At 38.0% G+C, this 19748-nt stretch overlaps 1 protein-coding gene across 1 annotated transcript in view; it reads right to left on the bottom strand.

Annotated features, from left to right (window-relative positions):
* KCND2 (potassium voltage-gated channel subfamily D member 2) overlaps window positions 1–19748 on the bottom strand; it is a 533766-nt gene that overhangs the window by 479954 nt on the left and 34064 nt on the right. The window lies entirely within an intron of this gene.

The raw sequence follows: 19748 nt of genomic DNA, 5'->3' as shown, positions 1-19748 counted from the left end.
CTTTTCAGTTTAGTATGATAACTGTTAACTCAAACACTGTTTCTTTTGAATGAACTAATTTCCACAGAAAATACTGTGTCTGCTTAAAGTCTGCTTTTATGAGTGGGAGTCAAGTTTGCATGTACCATGATGGGAGAGGGGCTAGAAATAACAGAAACCTGAAGGAAATGCGGAAGGAAATTCAATTCTTTCAAATTTGCATGGATCTGAAATAAGTCCTATTAATATATGTGTTTCCCCTCTACAAGCCATTTACATTGGAATAAGATTTAATCAATTAGTAAATTGATAATTTACTTCTATATATTTTTCAATAATTGTACTTTTCACATTCTCCACAAGTCGTGTGTGTGTGTGTGTGTGTGTGTGTGTGTGTGTCTGTATGTTTTCCCTTCAAAGTCTCAAATGCAGACATTTCAGCAAAGAAAGAGCTCTATGACTTAAACTTCCAATGTTGCTAATGGGAAGATGGCAATTTTTCATGCAACTTTTCATAATATTTCATTATTTTTTCATATTTAGTGTAGATGTCTATGCTTGTATTCTATGTAGAAATTATTATAAATTTCAAAACACATAATATGTATCTTGGTGAGTAGCTATAAGTATGTACTGTTTGCCTTGTAAGGTATACAATCAACACATTTGTAATTACTCAGGCGTTCTTTGTGTTGTCTATAGATCCATTGCTTATCTCAGCCCTGACACATTAGCTGGATGAATGACTAGTCCAGCCTCCAAAATCTGCTTCCCTGTGCAAAAAAAAAAAAAAAAAATGGATTTATAATTTCATCTTCACTGCACTGTGGACTAATCAGAATGAAATATGTGAAATGCCAAAGAATTACTAAGTACTAGTACTAATATGATTATGCATTTATTCCCCCATTCTGTCTATAAATTATCCATTTTACCAATTAGCCTTTTAAGCCAAGAGTTAGAGGAAAAGAAGAGGTTCATATAATCTTTGCTCTTACTTTTCTACCTTAAACAATTGAATGAGTTAAAAAAATGTATTTGCAAAATAAATAGATGTTTCCTATATTATCCATAATCTGCTTTCACAAAAGTAATTTAAAAATAAGAAATAAGTTTACTCAATCTGAATAGTTCTTCTTTCACCTGCATTTGTTGTTGTTTTTTTGGTGTGTTTTTTGTTTTGTTTTGTTTTGTTTTGCTTATTCATTTTACCCAATACAGATCTTTTGGAAGTGAGTGGAAGATGAGGATATGCCTTTTCGTATTTATACAGAAAAAAATAAAAGTGTCTTCACAAAGGCTTAAAATAAAGGTTTACATCCCCAGAAATAGTTATAATTCAAGTTCCTGGACAGAGAGAGACATGTAAACTGTTGGCTTGTGCCTTACAATATAGTATCACACGATCCTAAAAATACTGCTTGTTTCCAAAGAAGGACACTGTTCTTTAAGTTTTAAAAAAAATCCCTGTAGACATCTTTAGCAGAGTTTTCTAAGGAATAACAAAGCTTGGGTATTCCACCAACAAGGACAGACAGAGAAGCAATTTAGAAGCCACCGACAACGCAGTCTACGGCATTCAATAAAAGACGCAGCTGCTACCAATTCAAGAAGTCTTTCTATCTTTGCCATTCACATCTTGTAATTACTACCAAAAGGGAAAACAGAAGGAACAGAAAATGCGGTTTGAATTAAATCAACTATTGCTATGCTTTCTATGTAATGTAATATCACTGCATTACAATGTACTTTTAAATTTCTAGTAATATTTATTTCCTACAAGAAAATGTTTTAACAAATGCCTTCCCTCCCAAAAAGTCTTTATCTTAATACTAAAACCTGCCCTCTACTATCTATCTATTTTTCAGGGTCTATCTATCTATCTAACCACAGAAATATTTTAGCTGTTAGGATAATAGAATAAACAACAATTCATTTGTATAAGATAATTTTCCTAATCAACAGTAATAGAAGCTACATTTCTATTCCACAAGCACCTGTAAGTATGCTTCAATCCAAAAATTCTGCCAAATCAGATAAAGAATATTCCCAGTGAAATTTTCATGTGATCACAGAGGAAAATGGAAGTGTGTAAGAAAGACCATTTTTGGCCCATGGATGCACAATTAGTTAATAAAGTTCAACATAGATTGACAAACTATCATAAGTAAATTCACTTTTTCAAATTCCTGCAATGTAAGAGCCTCGGAATAATGTCTTTAACTGCCCTGTGTCACATTTTATGCTTCTAGATCAAATAATGCTGTCAGAGCTGGAAGCCTGAGATCTGTGAAAAATGATTAGAAAGATCTCATCAGACTAAAAATATACCAAAACATCTCCTTTCTGATCTTCCTAAAATAATTGGTGGAGAAATCCCCTTATCCACTTATCTATTCGCATATTCATTTATTCAATTTTGTTCTATGTTTATTAGCCTTACTATTATCAATATCTATTCATTATAGAAGTTTTTTCCCCCTATAATTCCAATTATGAAAATGCTTCTTCATGCTCATCCAGTCAGGACTAAGATAGAACTATGACTGAATGAGTTAGGCGGAGAACAACACCTGGGGAAATTAGTGAGGAGTATAGGTAATTCTTTGAGGCCACATGTATAGATGTCCTTTGTCTCAGCCATGAACGTCAATTTTTAAATATCCACAGCATAATTAAATATATATTTTCTAAACAGTCACATTCCAGCTGCATGAACTTAGCAAGTACTTTACAATTCTGTATGTCACCTCATCTAAAAAAAAATGTGGGTAGCCGAAACCGGTTTGTCTCAGTGGATAGAGCGTCGGCCTGCGGACTGAAGGGTCCCAGGTTCAATTCCGGTCAAGGGCATGTACCTGGGTTGCGGGCACATCTCCAGTAGGAGATGTGCAGGAGGCAGCTGATCGATGTTTCTCTCTCATCGATGTTTCTGACATCTATCTCTCTCCCTTCCTCTCTGTGAAAAACCAATAAAATATATTTTAAAAAAAAATAAAATAAAAAAATAAATAAATAAAAATGTGGGTAATGTCACGTAGTGCACTAAGAATATAAGGAGATAAGCCATTCAGGATAGTTACTGTAACACTGTCAGTGCTCAATAAATATTGGCCATTGCTATTAATAAAAAGAAGCAGCTAAGAAACTTTGGATTCATTCCCAACTTCTTCAAATTAAAATGTCCCATTCTGTCCCAACTGACTCAATAGTTAATTAAAAATCCCTACTATAATTATAATGGAAAATTCTGGCAAATATTTATATTGTTCTCTCTGAGATTTTTCTTAAAATAAAGGCCACTGGGAAAACCTTCAAAAGATCTTTAAAATATGCATTCTTATCAAGAGGCCACTCAGCCCCTGGAGACTTCCATCAAGAATTATAGATATGTCAGCAAAAATTACCGAAGAGCACAGTTTTGCTAACAAGAGGATGTGGCATGCATTTATGCTCTATTTATCAGGAACCTGAATAAAAAAGAGAAAAAAATATATACAGCACAACGAGCCAAAGTGCCCACTAACCAAACTTTACACTGCGAAATATATTTAGTGTTCTGTTTTTGCTTTTCTTTAATCACATTACTCAAACAATTATATTTACTGTTAATTTCAGTGGGAAATAAAGGCACAGAAACAAACTCAGTCCTCTGACTGTGTCATTCTGCATGTTTGAAGCCAGATATGATATTGATGTGAGTCTTATGCAAATAATAGTTGACAGGTGTCAAATATCCATTATAAACATTTTTGTTTTACTTTTAAGGAAAAACATAATGGAGGACAAGTTGAGTTAAGTCACTCTTCATTGCCCTTGGAAACTGGAAATAATATATGGTGTGCTACCAACAAAGATAATTATCAGTACCATGAATTTACTTATTTGTTGATGTTACAGAAGATACTTAATTTTAAAATTTTTTAAGTTAATATAAGTGACTTAGTTTCTGAGAGATCATTTATTCTGTATTTGCACATTTCAAAGCTCTTCTTGATCCTGAAATCAGCACTGTGTGTTGTTAATGGTATCCTCTTTCTTACTTTCTCTCTCACCCTCTCCCTGTGCTATACCTGAGAAATGCTCCATGCGCTCTGAAACATGGAAAAAACTGTTCCTCTTGGGAAAGTCAGGAAAGAAGCCACAGGAGAAGTAACAATTGAAATAAAGTTTGAAGAAACAGTAGAAATCCTTCAAATACACAAGTGTTTAAAGAGTGAAAAGCAGAAGGGATAGCACGTGTAAAGGCAAATATGTATGAGAGGATTTTGCATAGAATTCCCTATGATTGTGGACCAGTGGTTCTCAACCTTCCTAATGCTGCGACCCTTTAATACAGTTCCTCATGTTGTGGTGACCCCCAATTTCATTGTTACAAATTGAACATAATTAAAACAGTGATTAATCACAAAACAATATGTAATTATATATGTGTTTTCCGATGGTCTTAGGCCACCCCTGTGAAAGGGGCATTCGACCCCCAAAGGGGTCGCGACCCACAGGTTGAGAACCGCTATTGTAGACAATGAAGAGTCTTTCTTATATACGGAAATAAAAAGATTGGAATTCTGTACTTGCACCGCTTGCGCTTTATGGTTTTCTGCTGCACACATTGGTTTGTTTTCTGCTGGTATTCTCTCTGAAGTCTTAGCCTATCTCCTGGGCCATTTACCACTGTCCACATTTTTCCATCCCTTACAAACGTATGCCAACCATTCATGTGCTGTCCCCTCCTCTCCTCTTCTCCTTTCCCTTGTAGGTTTATATATTTCAAGATACACTTGCTCGGTTTAATTATGTCTCAGAAACAAGTCAAAGTGTGTTAAAATTAATTTAGGAAATAATACTTGTTTTAATTATGGAAGGAAACTGAGTCTCAGAGAAGTTAGGTAACTTGTCATTTACATACTGTTAACTGGTCACGTACAAAATTCTTAATGCATCTGCCTCCTAGGCCATTGCCTCCCACCCTACACTTCTCAGAACAATATAAATATGACTTCTAGGTAAGGAAACCAAAGTGTTCACATCTAAGACAGTTTTCTGTAATCAATAGCACCTGAAAATCACAATTGAATGAACAAATTCTATGGACCCATTTAATCTGAAGTAGTAATTGTTGGTGATAATAAAAAACACAATGCCTGTGCCCCTTGAAACCTTAATCCTATCATTTTATCATTACTCGAGCTTCTGTTCATCTATTAAAAAATAATGGTAAAATCTTGCTAAGCCCTCAGAAGACAAACGGAGAGAGCTCTCATGCTGATTGCTGTAAGAAGGGTAATGTATCATCTCAGCATGGGCCTCCTTGCAACTATTCCCGTAAACAGGATAAAGCATAGACCAGAGGAGCCAGTGCCCTCCTATCACCTTTATAGGAGCCATACGGTGATTAGGAGAACCATGGACACGCAACTACCTTGATTATCATAAAATATTTTATATCGTTTGAAGACGAAGAGATAGGGTGTTTTTTTAAACCCCTTCATCAAGTGCTATTCTAGGAAAAAGCAGTTATTTGGGGTTTAAGATAGTCATATTTCAGCAGCTGCAATGTTAAATTGGCAATTGTTCACATAAACAAGTCAAATGTATCTGTTTACTTTCCATGTACTCCTGAAAAAAAAAAAAAAAGGCTTGCTTCATAAAATTCTGAAACCCACACATTTTAGCTCTTCTTCACATCTCAGTGCATTTAATATCCTTCTGCCATAGTATTTATGGCTTCACAAAGAATGTAGTTATTTCCTATTATCTGTTCAATAAATAAGTAGAGGAATGCAGGATGCACAGATGCAATTTGTTATTGAAATAGCCCCGAAAGTCTTCACGGTGTCTAGTCTCAGGAGCTGGCACAGCATCTATTAAAGCTTGCTCTAGCTCTAAAGAGCAACTCTCATTTTCACACACCGGTATGTTCCACTCAGATGGCTGAGGCATGTTTCCTGAGTAGATTATGCAACATTGCTTATACATGCTCTGATGCAACATGTTTCTGACCCCAAAGGCATGTTTAAACACTTTTCTCTACTTGTTCAACCTTTTTCTATTACATAAATGAAAATGATGGAGAGTTTTCAGTTCTTTGAAATAGTCTCAGGAAGAGAAAGCAATCTTGCTTGTAGTTCTTACCCAAATATCATGGCACTCTGAATGCACTGTGTTCAAGAAACAATACAATTTTGGTACAAGTTACAAAGACTAGGTCGGTACATCACTACTCTCAAATTTGTATACTGTTACCACTTTGTAAATCAGTAACAACAAACATCCGCACATGCTATCTTCTGAAAGCATTCACCTTTCCTGATAATCCCCCTTGTTGAAAGAAGAAATAAGTACTAGGAAAAGGCTAGTGATAATAATGTAAGCTCCTCTGGTTTCCTATGAAGCTTTTGTTTTCCCTCTGAGAATGAAGCGAAAAGGAGCTATGTTTATTTATGTGGTGATACCAGATTTTGAAAAAAAAATTCAAGAGGTGGAAAGAAACATATCACATAAGTCATGAAAACTTCTTATCTTAAACACAGCTTGGATTTTCAAAGTGAACCTATGAATAGATTTACATTTTAATCAAAACCTCAGAGTGATCAAATTTGAGTTAGGTCTGAATATTCTTTCTTTTTCACTATTTAAAATGCAGTTTGATTTCCCCTAAGAATAAATATCTTTTGCCAAGTTTGGGAGACTACAGTGCAAGATTCTGGGGCTACTCCGTAAATACATGTTTCATTAAATTTTTTTATTGATTTGAAAGAGGAGAGAAGGAAAGAAAGAGATCGATCAATTGTCTCCCGCAGGAACCCCAATCAGGGATCAAACCTGAAACCTGGGTATGTACTCTGATGGCGAATCAAACTAGTCACCTTTTTGGTGTGCTGGATGATGCTCCAACCAGCTGAGCCAGGGTCATATTTCATTAATTCTGTTACTGATATTATTTGTAAATTACTAATATTCCCTTGAATTAAAAAATTCAATTGTATTAATATGCAGTTAGGTAATTTCAACCCCCTAAAATAATTTTTAGTCAATTATATAAGTAATGAATATTTAGCACATTTATTTTAATAATAATAATAAACATCCATTTCAGCTATTGTGAAAATATGTATTTCTTACCAGCCATTAACAAATATTGTTTTAACCAGGACTTTCATTAAGGGTGTTAATTAATATTTCTGTATAGTTCCTGTCACTTAGAAATGACTAGAAACATTTTGCCTAATTCATTTTGAAATTCAGCTAGAGATATATCTAATGATTTTGTAGAATGGCTTATATATTACAGCATATTATTTCACTAGAGGCCCGGTTACAAATTTGTACATCAGTGGGGTCCCTTGGCCTGGCCTGCGGGATTGGGCCGAAACTGGCTCTCCGACATCCCCCGAGGGGTCCTGGATTGCTAGAGTGCACAGGTCTCTATTTCTCTGCCTTCTCCTACTCCTAGATTTTTCTCTACTTTTCCCTGTCTGTGCTACCTATGAGGATTTTCCATGATTTGTCATATTTTTAAGTTATTGGAAATAAACAATATGTGGATTAAAGGAGAGATAAAATATGTAGATATAAAAGTTAACATGTATAAAAGTTCTTTACACTTCAACAGCCCTTCCAGACATACACATACATAGATATAAACATGGAATTTCATAGGGGAGTCTTTTGAGCAACTTGGCAGTTATTAGTTGATGAAGAACATGCCTCATAAAGTGGGGGATACATTTTAAAAATACATCTATTTCTTAAGATGGTAGGAAAAATATAACTAATAAACTTATCTTAAATATAATTTATATAATAGTGTGACAAGTCTTTTTTTGTAATATTATAACTGGTTTGTTTCACTGTCTTCTAAACGTGCCTATTTTCTGTTCAAATTTTTAAAATTTAAAACGCAATCCATCAACTATTATTGGATGTTTCTTAAAGACAAGTAAGGCACCATAAAGAGCTAAAAACAGTGACTAAACCATTCAAAAATATTAAACTTCAATTAAAAATCATGGTTGGAGAACCAAGATGGCGGCATAGGTTAACGCCGGAGTTTGCTGCTTTGAACAACTACTTCAAAAGTGAAACTAAAACACGGAACGGACATCACCCAGAACCACAGGAACGCTGGCTGAGTGGAAGTCCTACAACTAGGAGGAAAGAGAAACCCATACGGACACTCAGAGGAGGCGCAGTGCTGAAGTCAAATTCTGAGGTGCGGAGTGCGCGGAACGGGCTGGCAGCGGAGGGCGCGGTTGGCGTTTTCAATCGGGAGGGAGTCACAGACTCTGAGCTCCAGATACAGGCGAGTCTTTAGGGACCCAGACTCAAAGGGAGAAGCAGGACTGTCTGGCTTCGGTCAGAGCGAGTGCAGCTTTCTCTCCCAGCTTTGCAGCGGGTGCTGGGACTCAGAGAGGCAGAGCCCCTGGGGACAGGACTGAGAGCCGCCATAACTGCTCTCTCCGGCCCACCCTGTTGATCCTGTTCGACCCGCCCTGCCCAAGCCCTGCACAGAGGCATTTGCCAGATAGCCTCAGGCAAAGGCTAGATTAGCACCTCCCTAGGGGACAGAAATTCTCCTCACTGCTGACACGGCTGATTCTCATAGCCACTTGGCCTGGAGGTCAAACCCTCCCTGGGATTAGCTACAACAATCAAGATTTATCTATAAGACTGCAAACAAAGACCACTAGGGGGTGCACCAAGGAAGCATAACAAAATGCGGAGACAAAGAAACAGGACAAAATTGTCAATGGAAGAAATAGAGTTCAGAACCACACTTTTAAGGTCTCTCAAGAACTGTTTAGAAGCTGCCGATAAACTTAATGAGATCTACACGAAAACTAATAAGACCCTCGATCTTATATTGGGGAACCAACTAGAAATTAAGCATACACGGACTGAAATAACGAATATTATACAGACGCCCGACAGCAGACCAGAGGAGCGCAAGAATCAAGTCAATGATTTGAAATGCGAGGAAGCAAAAAACATCCAACTGGAAAAGCAAAATGAAAAAAGAATCCAAAAATGCGAGGATAGTGTAAGGAGCCTCTGGGACAGCTTCAAGCGTACCAACATCAGAATTATAGGGGTGCCAGAAGATGAGAGAGAGCAAGATATTGAAAACCTATTCGGAGAAATAATGACAGAAAACTTCCCCCACCTGGTGAAAGAAATGGACTTACAGGTCCAAGAAGCGCGGAGAACCCCAAACAAAAGGAATCCAAAGAGGACCACACCAAGACACATCATAATTAAAATGCCAAGATCAAAAGATAAAGAGAGAATCTTAAAAACAGCAAGAGAAAGAAACTCAGTTACCTACAAGGGAATACCCATACGACTGTCAGCTGATTTCTCAACAGAAACTTTGCAGGCCAGAAGGGAGTGGCAAGAAATATTCAAAGTGATGAATAGCAAGAACCTACAACCAAGATTACTTTATCCAGCAAAGCTATCATTCAGAATTGAAGGTCAGATAAAGAGCTTCACAGATAAGGAAAAGCTAAAGGAGTTCATCACCACCAAACCAGGATTATATGAAATGCTGAAAGGTATCCTTTAAGAAGAGGAAGAGGAAGAAAAAGGTAAAGATACAAATTATGAACAACAAATATGCATCTATCAACAAGTGAATCTAAGAATCAAGTGAATAAATAATCTGATGAACAGAATGAACTGTTGATTATAATAGAATCAGGGACATAGAAAGGGAATGGACTGACTATTCTTGGGGGGGAAAGGGGTGTGGGAGATGTGGGAAGAGACTGGACAAAAATCGTGCACCTATGGATGAGGACAGTGGGTGGGGAGTGAGGGCGGAGGGTGGGGCAGGAACTTGGAGGAGGGGAGTTATGGGGGGAAAAAAAAAGGAACAAATGTAATAATCTGAACAATAAAGATTTAATTAAAAAAACAAAAACAAAAACAAATCATGGTTGTGTTTGATAAAAGAGCATAGTTGAATATCAACAAATAGAGTGAAGGCTGGTCATAAAAGATCTGTAAATTTTGTTAGGCAATGCCTACATGGTATTTTATGGAAGAGAAGGCATTGAAAACAGACCATAAAGCAACACCAGATTTCAAACACTAATGGAAATGCCACTAAATTCTTTGCAGAGGATCAACTTGGGCTCACTGTGTGCTAGCCATCCTCAAACAACTCTAAAAGCATTCTGTCAAATTCATTTATTAAATCTGGTAGTTTCGTGGTGGAGTCTTTAGGGTTTTCTATTCAATATCATATAATCTGTAAATAAGGACAGTTTTACCTCCTCTTTTCCAATTTGGATGCCTTTTATTTCTTCTTCTTGTCTGATCACTGTGGCTGGCTAGAACTTTCAGTACTATGTTGAATAAGAATGGTGAAGCGGACATCCCTGTCTTGTTCCTATTCTTAGGGGAAATTATTTAATTTTTGCCCATTGAGTATGATGTTTGTTGTAGGTTTGTCATACGTGGCTTTTAAAATGTTGAGGTATCACCCCTCTATTCCCACTTTGTGTTTTTAGTCTCTATGTCATTTATTTCTGCTCTAATCTTAATTATCTCCAGCCTTCTACTTACTCTGGGCTTTTCTTTTTCCTTTTATAATTCTTTAAGATGTAGGGTTAAAAAGTTTATTATTAATTGTTCTTGTTTTTTGAGGTAGTCCTTTAGTGCTATGAACTTCCCAGGACTACTTTTGCTGTGTCCCATAAATGTTGGGTTATTTTGTGTTCAATTTCATTTGCTTCCATGGATTTCTTATTTCTTTCTTGATCTCATTGATAACCCATCCATTGTTTAATAACATGCTATTGAGCTTCCATGTGTATGAATTTTTTTGAGTGTTTTTACTATATCTATTTCTAATTTCATTCCATTGTGATCTGAGAAGATACTTGAAAAGATTTCAATTATCAAACTTGTAGAGAATTGCTCTGTATCCTAACATGTGGTCTATCTTTGAGAACGACCTATATGCACTTGAGAGGAATGTATATTCTGAAGTTTTTGGATGAAATTTTCTATAAATGTCAATGAAATCTATCTGATCCAGTGTGTCATTTAGAGTCACTGTTTCCTTGTTAATTTCTTGTCTAGAAGATCTATTCAATGAAGTCAGCAGGCTATTAAAGTCCCCAACGATGACTGTGTTGCTGTTGATCTCACCCTTAAAGTCTTCAAGAAGGTTTTTTTAGATATTTAAGTGTTCCTATATTGGGTGCATATGTGTTTACCAGGGTTATATCCTCTTGTTGCATTGATCCCTTTAGTACTATGTAATGATGGCCTTCATTTTGAAGTCTATTTTGTCAGATATGAGTATTGCTACCCAAGATTTTATTAATTTATTTCCATTTGCATGAAAATTGTTTTCAATCCCTTCACTCTCATCCTGTGTGAGTCTTTTGTTCTGAAATGGGTCTCTTGTAGACAGCATATAATTGGGTCATGTTTTCGTATCCATTCAGCTACTCTGTCTTTTGATTGGAGTACTTAATCTATTTTATTGATAGGTAATTTTTATTGCCATTTTAATTCTTTATGCCTGTTTTTCTCTATATATTTCTTCTTCTCATTACTGCAGTCTCTTTAGCATTTCTTGCAATGCAGCTAGATTTAATAAATGAATTTGGTAATATAGCAGGATACAAAATTAACACCCAGAAATCAATGGCATTTTTAAACACCAAAAATGAATTCTCAGAGAAACTAAACAAACAATCCCATTTACCATTGCAACAAAAAATTAAAATACTTAGGAATAAACTTAATCAACGAGGTAAAAGACCTGTACTCAGAAAACTACAGGACATTGAAAAAAGAGACAGAGGAAGATATAAACAAGTGGAAGAATAATCAATGTTCATGGATTGGTTGAATTAGCATCATCAAAATGTCCATATTGCCCAAAGCAATCTATATATTCAATGCAATCCCTATTAAAATACCAATGGCATATGTCACAGATCTAGAACAAATACTCCAAAAATTTATATGGAACAACAACAACAACAAAAACCCGAATAGCCACAGCAATCTTTAAGAAAGCAGAACAAAATTGGAGGAATCACAATACCAGATATCAGGTTATACAACAAAGCCACTGTCACAAAATAGCCTGGTACTGGCACAAGAGCAGGCATATAGATCAATGGAAACAGATACCCCAGAAATCAACCCAAGTCATTATTCTCAATTAATATTTGACAAAGGAAGTAAGAGCATACAAAGGAGTCAAGGCAGTCTCTTCAATAAACAGTGTTGGGAAAAGTGGCCAGATACATGCAAAAAAAAGAAAGAAAGAAAGAAAGAAATAGACCACCAACTTACACCATACACAAGAATGTACTCAAAATAGATAAAAAAAACTTAAATGTAAGTTGTGAAACCATAAAAATCCTAGAAGAAACCATAGGCAGCAAAATCTCAGACATCTCTCATTGCAGCATGTTTACAGATAGATCTCCTAGGGCAAAGGAAACTAAGGAGAAAATAAACAAACGGGACTACATAAAAATAAAAAACTCCTGCATAGCAAAAGAAACCATCAACAAAGTGAATAGGGAGCCCACTCTATGGGAGAATATATTTGGCAGTGACACATCTGATAAGGGGTTAATATCCAAAACATATAAGGAACACATGCAAGTTAATAAAGGAAGACAAATAATCCAATAAAAAATGGGCAAAGCACCTGAACAGACATCCCTCCAAAGTGGACATACAGATGACCAAGCGACATATAAAAAAATGCTCTAAGTCACTGATCACCAGAGAGATGCAAATTCAAATGACAATAAGTTATCACCTCACACCTGTCAGAATGGCATCATCAACAATTCAACAAATACCAAGTGCTGGCAAGGATTTGGAAGAAAGGGAACCCTAGTGCACAGCTGGTGGAAATGCAAACTGGTGCAGCCACTGTGGAGATCAGTATGGAGTTTCCTCAAAAAATTAAAGATGGAACTGCCATTTGGCCCAGTGATCCCACTTCTAGGAATATAGCCTAAGAAACCCAAAACTCCAATCAGAAAGAATGTATACATCCCTATGTTAATAGAAGCACAATTTACAATAGCGAAGATGTGTAAACCGTCCAAGTGCCCATCAGTAGATGAGTGGATAAAAAAGCTGTGGTACATTTATACCATGGAATACTATGCAGCTGTAAAAAAGAAACATCTCTTACCCTTTAAGACAGGATGGATAGACCTGGAGAGTATTATGCTAAGCAAAATAAGCAAGTCAGGGAAATACTAGTATCACATGATCCCACTCATATATGGAATCTAATGAACAAAGTCAACTGATGAACAAAATAGATCCAGAGACACAGAAGCATGGAACAGAGTGCCAGATCTCAGAGTGAAGGCAGGGAAGCTGGAGTGGAGGGGGGGTGGTGGTGGAAAGACATCAAACAAAGAACTTGTATGCATGTATGCATTACAGATAATAGGGTGGTAAAGGCCTCGGCTGGGGGGGTAGAGGGGACTAGAAGAGGTCAATAGGGGGGAAAAGGGGACATATGTGATACTTTCAACAATAAAGATTTTTTAAAAATAATAATAAAAGCATTTTGTCCACATATTACAGTTAGTACCATTCTCATAGATGCTAAGAACCCTGCCAAAGGTGAAAGCCAGGAAAGTTTGAATAGTCTTACAAACGGGATTGCCATCAGAAAGCATTAAAATTCATAATTTAAGACCCTACTCAAAGAATCAAAATTAAGTTAGCCATAATGAAGTTTATTACTAACAGCTTATATTTCTTTTACTAGTGCAGATGCCTCCAGGGAAGCCTGGCCTATAGTTACAACAGACAAGCATGGAATTTAGATAGATAAATCTATGGAGGAAATATTTTGGAGGTTTGAGAATAGAGTGATGAGGACAGACTCTGCAAAGTCACTGAGGATTTTGAGAAGGAAAATGTAGGTGGAACTGTGTCTTGAGCAAAAAAGAGCTCACGGTTGAGTGGAAAGGAGACTGAAGTGGGAAGCAGAAGACCAGGTAAGGCTTTCTCATCGCTTCATTAAGATGCAAGAAAAAATCCCTCACTGTCTCTGGGTTGAAGATATGTCATCGGCTTTATTTCCCTTATTATAGGTTGTCTACTTTTTTTTTACTTTATCTCAGATCTAGCCATCTCCTCATGAAGCCTTCAGGATGAGAAAAAAATGTCACAGCAACATTGTAAGGACCACAAGAAAAATAGAAGATAGGAAAAAATATGAATTTATGTCTGGTTTAACTTGGACACATTTTCAACGAAATAATGTGAATCTTCAGCCTCATAATTTTCATGTTCGTGAAAAAGACACTTGTGAAATTATTTTCTTGCTACTTTTCAAACGCTGGTTCAGAAAATTACTATCTTTTTGATGTGAAGGCTGATGTAACTAATTATAGCGAGGAAGACACAATTCTTCCTTTAATAATAAAGAAATTGCAATCTTTCACCTAGAATACAACACAGCGCCTGGATTTTAGGCATGAAAGATTAAATCAGTAGGCTTTGAAATTCTATTCTATTCAGAGAGACAGTGTTCCCAAGGGCCCTGACAATAGAAGGATTCTTCAAGAGCATCTCCACCTATTAGCAGACTGCAACGCCGTGAAAAGAAGACCAGCTGAAGGCGAGGAGGCATGCACTCCCATAGAGGCTCTTACAATAATCAACTCAGTATTTGAGTCAAATTAGTCAACCTCTCCAGTTTAACAAGAATGCAATGACCAGCGTTAAACACCAATTCACAGTAGAGGGAGGACAGGAGAAGCAGAAAGGGAAAGATGGAGAAATAGAGAGGGGGATGGAAGGAGAACGGGAGAAAAGGGTGGCAGGGAAGAGAAGGAAAGGAAGAAGAGATTGAGATAGGCCAATCTATACATTAGTGGTTCTCCACATTAACTGTCTGGGGTGGGGCAAGTGACTCAGCATTTCTTTTTCTTTTTTTTTAAATATATTTTATTGATTTTTTACAGAAAGGAAGGGAGAGGGATAGAGAGTTAGAAACATCTATGAGAGAAACATCGATCAGCTGCCTCCTGCACAACCTCTACTGGGGATGTGCCCACAACAAAGGTACATGCCCTTGACTGGAATTGAACTTGGGACCCTTCAGTCCACAGGCTGATGCTCTATCTGCTGAGCCAAACCTGTTAGGGCATGACTCAGCATTTCTAACAAGTTCCCAGGTGATGCCAATGCTGCCGGCCTGGGGACCACACTTGGAGAACACTGTTGTAGGTCTCCATCCACATGGACTCTTACCAAGAAAAGCAAAACAGAAACAAAGACAAAAAGCAGGTGTAATTCACTTTGTTCTTTACATAATTAAGAGAATTGTCTCAATAACCATCATTCTAAAAGCCATTATCCTTCCTCTGTGCTGTATTATTTTGTTTCAAAATGTGGAACTTCTCCTACTTACGCATATGTTAGAATCATTATTCCTTCTATTTCTGCTACGAGTAAATGGATTTACTGTCTGTTTTACTGCATAGCAGAAGTGTAAAAAGAAGGCTGGGCAGCAGCAGTGCACATGGATGCTGATGGGTAGTAACAGATGAAATGGGCATTCTCCTTTAATGCTGGTGCAAGTATAATTTGGCATAGTTGCTTCAGCATACCTTTAGGTGTCATGTGAAAACAGCCTTATTAACCAAACTGCTAAGGAATCATTGCGATCACAATTAATAACAGTAATTGAGTTCGTACTCTGTGACAGGCATTTGGCTAAGTGCTTTACATGTATTATGATATTTAATCCTCTCAACGACCCTGAGACAAAAGAGGATCCCATGGTGCTTTTCTTGATCAGATCAGTTTGTTTTTGTGGGGTTTGTTTTTTTTTTTTTACAGTTATTCATTTGTGCCAGCATTATTTTAAAAGAAACACTGACACACAGAAGATGGAGGTGTGTATGTGTGTGTGTGTGTGTGTGTGTGTGTGTGTGTATTCAAAATGAGAGCAGAAAGATACCATCTCTAACTCACCCATATAAAGATGCTTAAGAAGGCAGACACTAAACTTATTTTCTCCTGCTTGGGATGAATTTCCATAAAAATAGTTATTTTTCAATTGTCCAAAGAGTGGTTAGAGTTTAAAAGGAATATCTCCTAATTCTGACAACATCAAAACTTTGAATTTGGCAAACTACTGAGAAGTAATAAGCAAACTCTTTTTTTATTATTATACTTTGTATGCTAAAAATGACTTAAGATGATACATTTATAGGAAAGCACATCTATCTATACTAATAAAAGGGTAACATGCTAATTAGGGTGGATGTCTTCCGGACGTCCATCTGGACAAAGCCACAGCGGCTGCAAGGCCCGGGGCTCAGGCAGCCATGGGCTCAGACAGCATGAGCCCCGGCAGCTGTGAGGTCCAGGGTCCAGGCCTTGCAGCTGCCACAGTAGCGGCGGGGTGATGGGGGCAGCGCCTTCCCCTGATAAGCCCAGTTGCCTCCCACAGAGAGAGGCCAGACTGCGGCTTAGGCCTGCTCCAGGAGCGAGCCTAAACCATCAGTAGGACATCCCCTGAGGGCTCCCAGACTGTGGAAAGGGGCAGGCTGGGCTGAGGGACCCCCCGCCAAGTGCACGAATTTCCATGCACCAGGCCTCTAGTATCCTATCTAATAAAAGAGAAAAATGGTAATTGGCGTACGACGATACCCTTTTCATTGGCTAATCAGGGCTATATGCAAATTAACTGCCAACTATGATTGGCAGTTAACTGCCAACTATGATTGACAGTTAACTGCCAACTAAGATTGGCAGTTAACTGCCAACAAGATGGCGGCTAATTTGCATATGTAGGCACAATGCAGGGAGGTGAAAGGGAAAGCAGGAAGAAGCCCCCTGCCACTGACAGTGATCGGAAACCCAGGGGGGAGCTAAGAGCTGGGGGGCAGGGCAAAGGCGGCCCTGGGGCCGCCTTTGCCCTGCCCCCCAGCCATGATCGGAGAATCAGGCGCCTTTGCCGCCCTGGCCAGTGATAGCAGGAAGTAGGGGTGGAGCCAGCGATGGGAGCTGGGCACGGTCGAAGCTGGCAGTCCCGGGAGCTGGGGGTCCCCTGCCCGGGCCGGACACCTAGGCCAGAGGCCTCAGTCCTGGTCAAGGGGCCGATCCGGTGATTGGTGATCGGAGGGTGATGAGGGTCAACTCCTCTGGCCGAGGCATCAGGCCTGGGCGGGGGTGGAGCCGGGGATTGGGGGGATATGATGGTCCCCTTGCCCAGGCCTGAAGCCTGGGTCAGAGGCGTCAGGCTTGGGCGGGGCGTGGAGCAAGCGATCAGAGGGAGATGGGGGTCCCCTGCCCGGGCATGATTCCTGGGCCAGAGGCCTCAGGCCTGGGCGGGGGCCAGAGCCAGTGATTGGGGGGATATGGGGGTCCCCTGTCCAAGCCTGACACCTCTGTCAGAGGCGTCAGGCCTGGGCAAGGGGCCAATCCTGCGATTGGAGGGTGATGGGGGTCAACGCCTGAGGGCTCCCAGTATGTGAGAGGGGGCAGGCTGGACTGAGGGACACTCCCCCCCACACACACCCAGTGCACGAATTTCGTGCACCGGGCCCCTAGTATATATATAAAAGCGTAAGCAATTGTTACAACTGGTTGACCAAAAGACCGGGTCAACTGGTTGCTATGATATGCACTGACCACCAGGGGGCAGACACTCAATGCAGGAGCTGCCTCCTGGTGGTCAGTGCGCTCCCACAGCCAACCTCCCAGGGTCCCTCCCCCTGGGTAGCTGGCCCCAATCAACCCAAACCTGCCTTGATAGGCCCTGATAGGGACCTCACCTGCTTTATAACAAATGTCTGTCAAACAAAGTCAAATTTATTAGCAATAGAACTTTGAATTGTATGGCATGAAGCACCAGAAACAGCAGGAATTATAAAGGGTGGGAGTGAGGCGATGGAGGTCTCAATAATTTCTTTGTACTTGTCCTCCATCTCTGCCTCTAAATAGTTGTGTGACCTTGTAAAGATTGCTTCACCTTTACACATCTCGTTTTTTTCATATTATAAAGTAAGAGTATTAGCCTAGGTGTGCTGAAGCTCTCCAAATTTATGATTCATTCTGATAAACTGGCTGTGCTCCTGGGATAGTTACAGGTGGCATTCCAGATAAGATCACAAACTAAAAAATATTTTAATACAGTTTGTGTATTAGTTCTAATAAGAAGAAATATTCTCTGGCAGAAAAAAATATTAATAAGCAGTTTTTATGTCACCCTTTTAGGTTCAAAAATTTCAGCCACATGTAAAAATAAAACATTTTAAGACCCTTTGATAATAATATGTTTAGTGCATTAATATTAATTAGAGTACATAGTATATGCAATTATTGACTCATTGTATTATAGTAATAATGCTAGACAAATTTTTTAGAGAACTGGTTTGAAATTTTAGTGGTCTTCACCTAGTGATAGTGATTATTGTGAAAGAATTAGGTAAATAGTTCTCTATATCATATATGTCATATATAAAGGTATAAGATAGATATAACCTTATGTATGTCATATATAAATGTCTGAGATAGACTTAACCTTATAGCAACATATCAAAATATTAACTTAAGTGCAGTTTGTTGTTCTAACTTCTACCAAGAAACCTAAAGCTGTATTTGGACATGAGATCCATAATGCAAAGATACTGAAATTAGACACATGATTCTAGCAAATCCGAATTTTGATAAAAATACTGTAGTCATCTGGTTACCTGTTTCGGTCCTCCATGTTCTCTCTCTATTTTAGGAAGCCTTTGGGAGTTATGACATATATGGAGGCAGCACATATTTTGGTCATTTTTGTTAATTAATTAAAGATACATTCCACTTGCTCTTTATTTGAATTTTAGGTTATACACACGCTACCTTTGTTTGCATAGCTTGAGCAAACATTTTAAGTTAAAAAAAACTCAAATACTATACCCAGCAAAGACAGCAATGCAATGGTAAACTTTTAGAGGTTGCCATATTTTATTCCTCTGAAGAAACTGCGCTGCCATGGAATTGGCCCCAACATGGTGGCGAATTCGATAATACTTATTTACAAAGTAAGCAAAGCCAAGATTTAATAAGTTGGCAGAAAAAATTCTAACATTTCATTAAAAAAATAAAACAAAAAACACCCACCTTTAAAGCCTGTTAAAAAGCTTTTGGACGGCAATACACCAAAAATATGTAGATCTTGGGTAAGTGGAAAAGGAAATATTCAACATTCACCTGATGACTAATTCTGCTTCATTGCTTTACTGAGGAGATAATAATGCAATGGTTGCAGCATTTTTCAGGTTTGCTGTTCAGAGCAGTTATCACCATGGCATAGCCTACAGGTGAGGAATGGCAGGGACTACATAAACTGGGAATGATTGTAATAGTATTATCACTTGCCTCAGAAGCTTGTTGTAAGGATTAAATGAGTTGGTCTATGTAAAATACAACATCATTCGATAGATAATTAATATTAAGGAATTTTTATTTAATGTCTGTTATGTGTTCTTGTTTGTTATCACAATTCATTATGCTGAATGAAGGTATTTCTTCAGACTCTTATTTGTCTATCCTGGGTTATGATGTAACTTTCAAAGCCCTAGGGGTTTCTGCCTTGTGGACTTCCTCATCCCTTAAAAGGTTTAAAAATAATTTTTAGAACCGTATAAGTATAAATATGAATATGTTAATAATATGTATTAAATTTTTTGACCTAACAGTTCCTTTTTTCTTATTTGAAAGTAATTAAACCATTTTCATGAGCTCCCTTA

The sequence above is a fragment of the Myotis daubentonii genome, chromosome 10 (genome assembly GCF_963259705.1).
Source record: "Myotis daubentonii chromosome 10, mMyoDau2.1, whole genome shotgun sequence".
Classification (NCBI taxonomy): domain Eukaryota; kingdom Metazoa; phylum Chordata; class Mammalia; order Chiroptera; family Vespertilionidae; genus Myotis; species Myotis daubentonii.
The sequence above is the reverse complement of the archived record's forward strand: the minus strand, read 5'-3'. Positions and strand labels throughout refer to the sequence as shown.